Source organism: Camelus dromedarius, chromosome 4, assembly GCF_036321535.1.
Source record: "Camelus dromedarius isolate mCamDro1 chromosome 4, mCamDro1.pat, whole genome shotgun sequence".
NCBI classification, from domain to species: domain Eukaryota; kingdom Metazoa; phylum Chordata; class Mammalia; order Artiodactyla; family Camelidae; genus Camelus; species Camelus dromedarius.
The window spans coordinates 43,990,289-44,003,289 of NC_087439.1; the positions used below are offsets into that span (position 1 = coordinate 43,990,289).

At 40.4% G+C, this 13,001-nt stretch overlaps 1 protein-coding gene and 1 non-coding gene across 4 annotated transcripts in view; one reads left to right on the top strand and one right to left on the bottom strand.

Moving 5' to 3' along the window:
* The window catches only part of CERS6 (ceramide synthase 6), a 278,288-nt gene that overhangs the window by 35,067 nt on the left and 230,220 nt on the right, over window positions 1-13,001 (top strand). The window lies entirely within an intron of this gene.
* Window positions 11,630-11,706, bottom strand: TRNAG-ACC (transfer RNA glycine (anticodon ACC)). The gene has a single exon. It is a non-coding gene; the product is annotated as a tRNA-Gly (tRNA).

Sequence of the window (13,001 nt, forward strand, 5' to 3'; positions counted from 1 at the left end):
AACCGTGGATTCAGATAACTGGATTGAGAATATCTGGGGGAAAAAAATCCCAGGAAGTTCCAAAAAGCAAACTAATTTGCTGTGTGCCCAACAACTATTTGCATGCATTTTACATTGTATTTATAATGATTTATGTAGCATTAACATTTTATTAGGTATGATAAGCAATCTAGAGATCATTTAAAGTTTACAGGAGGCTGTGCACAGGTTATATACAAACATGCCATTTTATATAAAGGACTTGAGCATCTCCAAATTTTGGTATCTGCGGGGGTCCAGGAACCAGTCCCCACGGGTACGGAGGGATGACTCTAATGCAAAAAGAACACAGTACATGGAAAGGATCTAGAAGAAAATCAAGTATGTAGTTAGTTACTCACAACCAAACTAGTGTTAGGACTGCTCAAACTAGGGGTGAATCCTCTCTCTGGCCTTCACCTCTCCTCTGTCAGCCGAAACTGCCTTGTCTCAGCAATGAGAATATTACTACTTACTTTTCAGGGTGTCATGAGGAACTAATGAGAGCTCTGTGGCCGTTTTCCATCATCCTTTACTGTCACTTCTCCCTTGTGGCATCCTGGTCATTGTAATTAAATTGCTGTATATTGTTTGCTCTTTACCAATCCCTCCCGGCTGGGAGATAAGCTCCCAGGAGGGCAGACACCCTTCCATCTTGTTCCGCAGTAGATCCTCATTGCTTAGCTTTGTGCCTTTTATTGAACTTGGTGGTTAAGGGCCTGACTCTGGACTGAGACTCCCTTAGCTTCCACATCTATTAGCCTTAACCCTGGGCTAGTTTCTTAACCTGTGTCTCAGTTTTCTCATGTGTGAAATGAGGACACATGAGAAATGTTTTTCTCTTTGGGTTATTATGAGGATCAAATAAGTTAATACTTAAATTAGAACATGTGTCTGACATGTCATAAATTCATATACATATGCATACACAATACAACACAATATATAATAACAGTTGCTCAATATCTGTTAAATGAAAAGGTGGATGGGTCTTTATTAGCCAGCTCAGGTGAACTGGGTGGAAGATGTGTTTACAGATACCACGTTCCCCTGCAATATCGTCATCCTTGGCTTGGACTCAGTCACTGCTGTAGTACACATGGTGGCACAGGGGATGACCGAATACTCAGGAATAAAATGTCTTCATTTGGAACAAATTAACCAAGAAAGATAGCCTTATACTTGTTATAGTCTGACTCTCAGATTTCTGAATTATATTTCATCAAAGCCAATTGTAGTATTTTATTGATCAAAGAGCAAAAATTAACTCCTTTTACTTTCCCCTTCTCTCCTGAAGCTCTGCAAAGTTCAGATAAAGTTAAAGTACTTAATTTCAAGACAAAACAATAACAAGTCACCTGGGGTTTGAATGTTCAAGTGCTTAACTCAGTAGGGGTCAGAGAGGCTAGTCAGAGTTGCAAAAATGCTGTCTGCTTTTCCGTTTTCAGACTGAACCTGTCCTGTAGGTCCACGGGATTCAGCCTTTGCCTCTGGGTCTCTGTGTGGAAGCAGAAGCATATCTGTTAAAATAAACAACAGAGACAACAAAGCAAAATGAAATAAACAAGATGAAACCAAATTAAACCTCCCAGAAGGGCCAAAGGGCCACTGTCTCGCTAGGTCTTGAATCTGGCTGCAGTGTCTAAAGATGTTTTTGTCTTTTGAGCCTGATGTCAAGAGCCCTGAAGTTTGACATTGAGAAAATTGAAGAGCAATTCTGTTCCCAAAGGGATTATGACTAATACTGGCCTTTTGCTTTGTCGTTTCCAGTGTGTCTTTACAGATAGTATCTTAATCTGTCTCACAGTCCTCCAAGGGGAAGCTGTATGGTTTCCATTTTGACCTTACAATGGTTATTTATGTAATTTATTTACATCCACCCACTACAAAAATTCGATAGATATAAAAGGGTATTTTATATATCAGTGTCCATGCTGCCCTGTCCAGTTTGTCTCTTTGAGGCCATCATTTTTAAGTATATCCTTCCATTGGTATCCTTAGCGATTACAAACATACACACACATTTTTCCTCTCTGCCCCGTTGCCATCCACGAAAGCTAACACCATTTTCGCCCTTTGGAGCCATGCTCTGAATTTCACTTAACCGTGTGTCGTAGAGTTTGTCCCATATCTGCGCATGCAGACCTGTCACATTCTCTACACCAGTTCTTAGTATTCCACTTTTGTAATAAATCCCCCACTGAAGGGCACGTAGATTATTTCCATTCTCTTGCTGTACAAAGACTGTGCCGTGGATAATCTTGTATATACGTTATTTGACATGTGTGCACTGCTATTTGTAGAACTTTCAAAATTACTTGGTGGACAGAGAACTTGGAAGTCGTAATGTTCTTTGGAGAATAGCACCATGAAATAATAAACTTGTTTAAAATTCACTAAAGATTTGTGTTAGAGTAGAGACTGTCTTATCCTAGACCAGTAGAGTGAAAGGGTAGCTTTCAGGGAGCTTGTGCTCCACGTTTAAGATAAAAATGATAAGACAGTCACTTGACTCCGTGAGAGCAGGTCCTCGTCTTTTGGGTCCTCACACTGTCCCAGCGCCTAGCACATCACTACACAGTGTGTGTTGAGTTGATAGTGGCCACATGACTTTATTTCACTGTGTCCTGCCTGCCTACTCATAGGGCTTCTGGGGGAGTCCCATGAAATTAAAAAATTTTTTTCTTTGTAAACACGGAAGTGCTGCATATAAGCTATTGTTACCTGTATAGCACTTAGTAATAGCATATTTCTTACCTTATTTGTTTCTAGTAGCAGCCCTAGATTTTAGAGGTATCCAGCATGATCAGAAAACAGATGTTTACAGGTAGGAATTTCCTAGATTAGCTTGGGGTTTCCATTTAAATTCTTAAAGGAAAACTTTGTTTTCCACTAAATGGCTGTTGAATGGAGTTTGGACCCAACCTAACTTTTTTTCTGACCATCTGCAACCATCATTGCCAACATTGATTAATATGCATTCAAGAGTGAGATTTTTAAACTATTAGGCTTTTCCTGTATTAAGAATCTTCAAACTTAAAGAGAGTGTGTGTGTGTGTGTGATGACTTTATTATTGCTATTTGTAGTTTCGTCACTGCCTGTCAGGCTGAGACTTGTTAATTCATGCCATCAATACACCTGCTTCTAAAGGTCTTCTATCCACTCTGCCATTTCTAATCTAAGTGTAGTTAGAGGAACCAGACCTAGATACTTCATAATTGTCTAATGTGTAAGTAAACCACTATGAATCCCAGTCTGCAGGGTGCAGGGGTAGCCTAAGAAGGCTTACTCTGAAGAGAGGCAGTTAGAATACTTTTTTAGAGAAAAGTCTGGTAGATAGACAGAAATTCTAAGTACGAAGGTGGTGACTGAGTTGTATGTTACAAACAGTTTTGCTTAGTCATAGAAGTCATTAACTTGGATTGAAAATCCAACAAATATTGACATTTTATGTGCCCCAAGGCAGTATACCATGAACCAATAAAATATGTCAGATGCTGATAAATATCATAAAATATATATAAATAAGGAAAGAAGTAAAGAAATAAATTAAAAGAAGATATATAAATACATCCATAGGGAGGAATGAGGGGTACTGCAGGTGAGTTTTTATGTCGGTGATCAGGGAACAACTCTAATAAGGTGACCTTTGAGCAGAGACCTGAAGTGGAGGGTGGAGGCAAATCAAGTACAATGGCCCCGGGGCAGTACCTGCATGACCTGATCCCTGAACAGGTCGGGGCAGTCAGTGTGGCTGCAGTGGGTGAGCCACCTGGAAGGCAGGAGGTGTGTGTGGTGATCCTAGGGATCCCTGTGAGGCCATTGGCTTTTGCTCTGAGTGACATGGGAAGTTGTTAGTAGGTGTGGAGCAGCGGAGTATCGAGCTCCAGGGACTGGCTGTCCTAATGGAGCTGAAATGCGGGGAAAGCAGTTTGGAGATGATGTGAAATCCAGAGAAGAAGTGATGGTGGCTTTGAAACATCAGAATCTAAGGATGCTTGGGTATGTGGGGAAGATTAGTTAGGGAGACCCTTAAGAATAATGATGGAGGGGAGGGTATAGTTCAAGTGGTAGAGCACATGCTTAGCATGCATGAGGTGCTGGGTTCAATCCCCAGTACTTCCTCCAAAAATAAATACCCCCCCCCCCCAAATAAAAAGGAATAATGATAGAAAACTGCACCTGATCTTAAATGGAAGGCTTATGGTGTCTGGCTCTGCCACCTGCACACTTCCAGTCCCAGGCCTGCACCTGGGCACTTCCCAGTGGGCTGCTCTTCTAGCGATGTCTACCTGTCCCCATTCCTTCCCTGGTGGAGGAAACCTCAAAATCCAAATTTTATTTACAGGTTTCAGTTTTATAAACATCACAATTCCAAAAACAGTCATATTGCTTAAAGATTTGCCAGCATTTGAAACCCTTTTCTAAGGTTATCAGTAACCTTAGTGTTGAATTAAGTGGCCTTCCCCCCTTTCTAGTCCCCTTCCACCTCTGCTCCTCAAAACCCCCCTTTGGGTTTCCATGATTCTGTAGCTTTTTGTGTCATTCAAATGCTGTCTTCATTCTTTTTTTCCTGTGTGTGTCCAACAAAGCCATGTCCTGTACCCTTTTGTCTGCTTTTTTGTAAGTCTCTCTTAGTGAATTCATTACTTCTTTGGTTTAAACCATCCTTGGGCAGGGGTCCCAGATCCTCACCTGCAGCTCGGATGTGTCAGCTCTGTGTTGCTCTTTGCTTTATTAAAACCAGCTCCCTGTCCCAGTTCTCTTATTGGTGCTTCCATTCCATTCGTCTCAAAATAGAGCCATCCGGACACGTTTTTCCTGCTCCTTTTCTTTTCCAATCTGTTTTCCAATCTTGTACATCTTTTTTTGGAGCGTCTTTCAGGTTTATACTTTCGTGTCTCAAAATAGACACTCCACAGTCCCAGCCTTACGGTCTTCTTCTTGGAGTCCAACCACAGTGTCTGCCTGGCTAGTTTTGCTTCCAGCCTCCGTCAGCACCTCTCCTTTTGGCAGAACAGGGATAATTCACTCAACAGGTGATTACTAACTGCGTATTGTATGCTAGGCACTGTTGTAGGCATGGGGGATAGAAAACAGGCAGTAGTCCTACCCTCAGGAGCTTACAATCTGGAGTGAGGAGCAGACTGTAGACCAGAAAAGTAGAGAAGGTGTATATTGGGTGGTGTTGGTGCTAAGAGGAAAGGGAAAAAGGCAGGGGAGAGGGGTGGGGGTGAGGGTGCCACTCTGGGAAGAAGTTTGCAGTTTAAAATGAGGTGGTTGGAAAGGGCTTATAGAGGAGGTGACTTAAATTTTTTCTTTTATAATGTTTAACATAACATTTTTGTCATTTTTAAACCATTTTTGAGTGTACAGTTCAGCAGCGTTACCTGTAGTCTGTTGTGCGGCTATCACCACAATCCATCTCCAGTACTTCTCTGCCATTTCAAACTAAAATTCCCATTAAATGATAACTCTCCATTCTCACCTCCCCTCCAGCCCCTCATAACCACCATTCTGCTTTCTTCTGTATAAATTTGATGATTTCAGGAGCCTCATAGGAGTGGAATCATACAATATTTGTCTTTTTGCACCTGGCTTATTTCACTTAGCATAATGTCTTTACAGTTCATTTGTGATATAGCATGGGTCAGAATTTCATTATTTTTTAAGGCTAAATAATATTGCAGTGTATGTGTATAACACATTTTGTTTATCTGTTCATCTGTTGATGGACACTTGGCTTGTTTCTACCTTTTGACTCTTGTGAATAATGCAACTATGAATGTGTGTGTATAGATATCTGTCCCAGACCTTGCTTTCGGTTCTTTTGGGTGTATTCCTGGGAGTGGGATCATATGATAATTTTATATTTAGTTTTTTGAGAAACTGCCATGTTATCTTCCACAAGTGGCTGTACCATTTTACATTCTCAAGAAGGTAACTTTTGAGTGAAGACCAAGGAGGTAAGGGAGAGAGCCAGGATGACACCTAAGGGAAAACGTCTTGGGTCGACCCAGCTCCACATGCGAGTGCCCCGAAGTGGGAGTGTGATGGCCCCGTGTTAGGATTGGTAAGGAGGCCTTTGAAACTGAAAGTGCAGGAAGGTGAAAGAAGTAGAAAACGAGGTCAGAGAGGGAACAGATGTCCAAATCATATAGGGCCTTGGAGGCCCCTGTAAGGACTTTGATTTTACCCTTAGTGATAGGAAAAGCCCTTGGAAGACTGTGTCATATCCCTGTTTCTTAAATGGTACTATCATCAGGTCAAAACCCATCTTAAAAATCAGTAAGGCTTCCCAGATGCTTAGCATTCAGTCCGAATTGCTATAATTCCACCTGGCCAACTATACATCTCATAGCATCCCATAGACTTGTGCATGTGTGCACTTGGACTTAACTGCTGTCTCATGTGCTTCTTTCTGTGTGGAAATCCCTCACTCTCTTCTATACCAGTTCATTCAGGTTTCCACTGTGAGCTTTTCCTCACTCACTTACTGGTGTCCCTTATAGTCACTGTTGTCATTTAGCACAAAATTATTTTTGTTTTGTTTTCATCTCTCCAGTTAGGTAATAAGAGACTAAGTCATGGGTCATTTATTATAGCGCTCTAGGTCTCCTGTAGTAATAGGATAGTAGTGGGCAATTATTATTTATATATATAAACCCTCCTCCCTCCAAAAAAGGATAAGCAGGATGGCCACGGAGCACTTGCACAATAAATGCTTGTTGGTAGGTCGATTCTATACTTTTTGGTGAGTTTATTATGGTAGTTTATATAGGTTATAAAATTAAGTAGGTGCCAATATGCTTGTTTAACTATAGAGTGTCTAAATTAGCATTTTAAAGCTGAAATCTAAACGGCTGTCTTTGTATTTGCTGTAGCTTTTATTTTTTTAATTAGCTCACTATCGTGGAAACTGAAGCATGCCAATTAAGCACTTATCCAATTATTAGAGCTTCAGAGAAAAGTGGTGGATTAAGAATTCTTCATTTTAATTTCATGAGTTACTTAAAAAAATTAACGACAGTTTGCAAAGTTTTAGAGCATTTAAGACAAGTACATTCATCTAAAAGTCTCACTTCAAAACACTGCATGAACTGAATTCTACTCAGTGTGAGTTTTCTGTTAGCTTCCTAACCATACAGTCAGGACTAACTCCAGACCTTGGCATATGCCATTACCTTGTGTTACATTATACAGCCTGGAAATGATTCAGTGGGTTTTCATAATGAGCAAGCCCTTCTGTAGCAGCATAATTACATAAGAAGCATCTTGAAGCCACCACCAAGAGTAAAAAATTAACATTTTGCCACTTTAGGTTAGTGATCTTTTTTCATCTAGGAAACAGAACATCAATTCACTTGGTCCTTTATCTCCAGTCTCACTCCCTCTCCCACCCTCACATCAGTCACCATCATGAATTTAGTTTGCATATTTAGGTCTGTATTCATGAACTAAATGCAGTATTACTTTATTAGTATTTTAATGCTGGAGAGGATGTGGAGAAAAAGGAACCCTCCTAGACTCTTGGTGGGAATATAATTTGGTACAGCCGCTATGAGTTTCAGTTCAAAGATTGGAGAAGACCCATGTCCCAGCTGGAAGACAGGCAGAAAATTTACATAAGTGATATAGTTATCATTTTATAACCTGCTTTTCTGAGGCATCCTTCTATATGGATCTAAGTTATTCAACTGCTATATAATGGTTCTATTCTCTGAATATAGTATTTTATCCATTTATTTGTTGATGGATGAATATTTTTGTATATGTCTTTGAACATGTAGTGAGGCCTCTCTGTAAAGAGTAGCTCCCTTTGGCAATTAGCTGTTATTTAGTGGCTGAAAAATTAGGCACATTTTCATTATTGACATCCTTCTCTTCAATTAAATGTATGGCCTAGGTTATAATAATACATAGTTCCCCAGTGGATTAATTTTTTTATTGAGGTATAGTTGATTTACAATGTGGTGTTAATTTCTGGTGATTTACACACACACACACACACACACCCTTGTCATTTTTTTTTCATTATATGCAATTACAAGATACTGAATATAGTTCCCTGTGCTATACAGTGGGACCATGTTGTTTATTTTATATATAGTAGTTAGTATCTACAAATCCTGAACTCCCAAATTCATCCCTCCTTACCCTTTTCCCCCTGGTAACTATAAGTTTGTTTTCTATGTCTGTGAGTCTGTCTCTGTTTTGTAAATAAGTTTATTTGTATCTTTTTTTTTTTATTTAGATTCCGCATATAAGGATATCATATGGTGTTTTTGTTTCTCTTTCTGGCTTACTTCAATTCATATTATGATCTCCAGGTCCATCCATGTTGCTTCAAATGGCTTTATTTTATTTTTTCTGGCTGAGTAATATTCCGTTATACATATACCAGACTTCTTTACCCAGTGGATTAATTTTTAAATAATTAATTTTGAAAAAATTTCATACTTACAGAAAAGTTGCCAAATGGAACAAAGAACCAGATTTCTCAACTGTTAATGTTTTACTGTATTTGCTCCACTGTGTGTGTACTCTGAGTGTGTGTGTGATCATTTGTCTTTTTCTTAATCTTATGGGAGTAAGCTCCTGACATGATGTCTCATTCCCTCAAAGCCCTTCAAGTGTATTTCCTCCAAATAAGGATGTTCTTCTATATATAATCAGTATACAACATGCCATTCAGCTCACAGCATCAATGATATAAACTCAGCAATGGCTTCTTCTCCCGCCTGGTCCAAGATCTTGTCCAGGAATATGTATTGCATTTAATTCTCATGTCTCATTAGATTCCTTTAGTCTGGAAAATTTTCTTAGTCTTTCCCTGTCTTTTGTATTCTTTACAGTTTTAAATAACAGTACAATAAGAGTACATGCCTTTAATAATGTAGGATGTAGTATCTTTCTGATATTTCCCCCGACTAGGTTAAGTTAATGCATTCTGGAAGGAATGCCACAAAAATGATGCTGCATTCGTCCCAGGGTACCACATTGGAGTCACAAGATGCTGCCCCATTGCTAACCTTGACCACCTGGTTATGTTGGTGTATGTCAGGTTCATTCATATTAAATTTACTATTTAAACTATAGTTTTTAAAACTATTTATTTCAGATAACTTTAGATATACTAAAAAATTTCAATAATAGTGTGCCCTTTATGGACCTTCTCCAGTGTTAACGTTTTACATATTCATTGTGCATTTGTCAAAACTAATAAATTAACGTTGCTACAATACTATTAACTAAATTACAGTGTGTGTTTAGAATTCACCATTGTTTCTACCAGTGTTCTTTTATCTAATCCAGGATCCAATCTAGGATACCACATTGCATGATTAATTTATTTTTAGGTCAGAAAAAAATTTATTTGCACCACATGCCTGTCATTCAGCAATATACAGCATACATGTGTTTATATTCCTGAATATTCTCCCTTTCAGGTGTACTTTTAGGTGAATAAATAATGATTGCTCTGGGTTTATAAGTCAGATTCTGAACATAAGCTTTGGGTGGGCATTCTCAAAATGAGTTTTGTAACATGGGAGGGGAAACTTAAAAACTCCAATTAAAAATTTAATTTTAACTTTTAAAAGAATACGTTTTACTTACGGTGTGAGGGGCATATAAGGGCACGTATATAGTGGTACTCTATCAGTATGTATAATGCTTCAGGGTGTTCTTATTTGGGAAAGGTAGGGCTCAGTAGCTAGATTTAGCTAGAGGTGGAACACCCTATTTAAAGCCTCCATGGGAGTCAGCGAATCTGATTTCTAGTCCTGGATCTGCCACTTATTTTTGGGCAGTAATATGTAAAATCGAGGAATGTCAAGAGTTGTGTAAGACAACTCTGTACTGGAACTCACAGGTGGTACAGTCCACGCCTTAATCTTGTGGTTAAATCTCACCATAATGCCTGTGACTAGATACATTTTGGCGGGACACTTCCAGTGGTGAGTGTTCTGGTTACCTATTACTGTGTAATGAACCACTTAAAAACTTAGTGGTTTCAAACAACAGTTTACCATTTTTTCTCTCGGTCTCGTGCTTCATGGGCTCAGCTTGGTAGTTCAGAGTTTTGGGGGCCTTCATGCAGTGGGAGTCAGTAGGAGACCAAGACTGGATATACCAGAAGGCTTCTTCATGCTACGCGTCCTATCCCTGGGCTAGGAAAGCTGGGGCAGCTGCTGGCAGCTGGGGCAACTCTCCGTGGGGCCTCCAAATGGCTAGCTGTGGCATTCTCACAGAGTGGGAGTCCCATGATACGTAGGTTTCTCACCTGGTAGTTGGCTTCTCCCAGGGTACTTCATAGACGAGTATATTACAAGTCTATTAAGTCTTGGGCCCAGAAACTGGCACAGCCTCACTTCTGATGTATCTCATTGACAAAAGCAATCTCGGAGTCTTCCAGATCTAAGCGGAGAGAACACAGACCCCCATCTCTTGAAGGGAGGAGAATCAGAGAATTATGGCCACTTTAATCCATCCACCTAAATGGGAAATTCACTACCTCCTGTGGAGCGTATCGCATTTATGGAAAGCTCAAGGTGTTTAGGTGAGATGGCATCTGCTTCTCATGTGAGCATCTCATGGAGGTTATAAGGTAAATTAAGCCTCTTGTGCTGCAGAAGTGTTTACTGTTAAATTACTTACTACTTTTTCTTAGAAGCCCACTTCTTAACAGACAGACACACACAGACACAGACACACACACACACCCCCTTGCTGGGTCTAGGCCCAAAGGGACCAAATATGCGTACTTTTCTTTAGAAACTTCCTCTTCCCCAAATTCTACCATCACCCTCTTCCCTGAATGACACCCAAACTGCAAATTAGTGGCCTTGGTGATACAGTTGATTCCTTAAATTATAGCACTGGGGATTCAAAATATAAGTAAAGTGTAGCCCTTGCCCTTAAACAATGAAAGTCAAATATAGAATGAAGTGCCTTAAAGTGGAATCTAAGTGCTGTGATCAGTAATGCAGGGTTCATAGGCTGGGGCAATGTTGCAAGGCAGAAGGAATTAGGAAAATTTCAGAGAAAAGTGCAGCTTTCAACCAGTTGTAACAGATAATGACAATAATAATAAAAAGCATTAACAGGCCACCACATTAGAGCATTATGTGCCAAGAGCATTCTGAGAATTTTATGTCTGTTAACACATTGAATGCTGACCATGGCTCTATGAGGTGAGCGTTATGTTGTCTTCACTTTACAGTAGAGGAAACCGAGAAGGGAAGAGGGTGTCCTTGCCCTAAGCTCACACAGCTGGGAAGTGGCAGGCATTCAGTCCCAGGCATTCTAGACCCAAGGAAGGAGCAGTCAGGGAGGGCAGGCTCTCGAGAATAGGTTGGCATCCAAACAGCTGGGCTGCAGTGAGGACTCCAGACACTGCTTTTCCCTGCCAGGTTTTCCCCCTTCCTTCCTAACCAAGTCCTTTCCCTGCTGAGTATTCTTAAGGCAGCTTTCATGCCTTTGAAAATGCTGCCTTAACTACTATCTTTTCACCTTTCTTTCATGCTTTTTATACTGCTTTTTTTAATATTAAAAAAAAATATTTTTTGGTTGGGGGGGAGGTAATTAGATGTATTTATTTTTTTTTAATGGAAGAGGTACTGGGGATTGAACCCAGGAACTCATGCATGGTAAGCAGGCACTCTACCACTGAGCTATACACTTCCCTCCTATACTGCTTTTTTAAGGTCCAATTTAAGGCCTTTCTTTTTTTATGAGCTATTTCTGAAGACTCGAGCTTATATTGATCAGTCTTTTTCCCTCCCTCTCCCCTCCATTTCTTCCATTAAACACATCATTACTATGTGCCTACCATGTGCCTGCTCTTGGCACTCTGAATATGAGGAAGAGCAGAAAACACACTAGACCATCCTGTCATTATACAAAAGAAGGAAACATTGCAGTGATCTGAGAGTATTACTATGAAAGGGCATCATGAGCTGGGAAGGTTCATGATCCAGAAATTTATGATCTTGATTACACTGGAGCATTTGAAATCCACTTGTATTTTATCAGTGGTAGACACATATGTGCATTTGTGCATGTGCTGACCACAGCCGGACACTTGCATGCACACCATCATTTGTGCTCATTAGTGCCTTTAAATTTTTTTCAACCATTAATAGAATGCTTTCTATTTTGAGGGTTATTTATACAACAGAATACTATACATCAGTGAAAATGAATTTAGCACACACTGTATGAATACATACCACAAAAATATTTAGTTTTCATAAGTTTTCTCATGGTGCCTCTAAGAATCAGGAAGTTCCCACATACAGTGCTTTAATAGTGCATTCTATGATTGCAGATACCCCAATCATTGAAGTCTGGTGAGTCAGCCCCACCTATGGCTTCTGAAATTCTGAGATTCCTTTTGTGGGAGGGCTCCAATGTCTTGGCCAGACCACCATGCTCAAGGCTGGACCTGAGGGCATCCCATAGCTGGGCCATCCCAGGGACGAATGGCAAGCAGCTTGTTTATCCAACTGGGACGGCATTGGGAAGAGGTTGCGATAAAGGTCTGTGGTGAGTCATGCTGTGTGGGACCAAAACTGAACCAGAAGGCTGCTAGAGCCAGTTGCTGTGGTCTTTCTGTTTGAACTCCCAGATCTGGTTATTTTTAGAGAAGGTAAATTCTGTCACTGGGGAGATTCCCAGAAAGGCAAAGGGCCAGCAGAAAGTGGCTGCAGGAACCCGAGGCACTGGAACACTGGGTCAGCAAGAGCCAGTTCCTGGTGAGGTGCCCGCCTCACTTGGCTTACTGACTCTGGGCCAGTCTCCATGGTCCTGTGATGTTTGTCTCCATGGTTGTGTGTGATGCTGCTGCTGCTGAGCAGTGTATCACTGGAGATAGTTGCATAGCTGCTCTTTGCACTTAACCAGTTTGAGATCACCTCCTCCCTTTCTTAGGTGGCTGAGTACATGGTATTTTCAAAGTGTCTGCAACATTTGTTGCTAT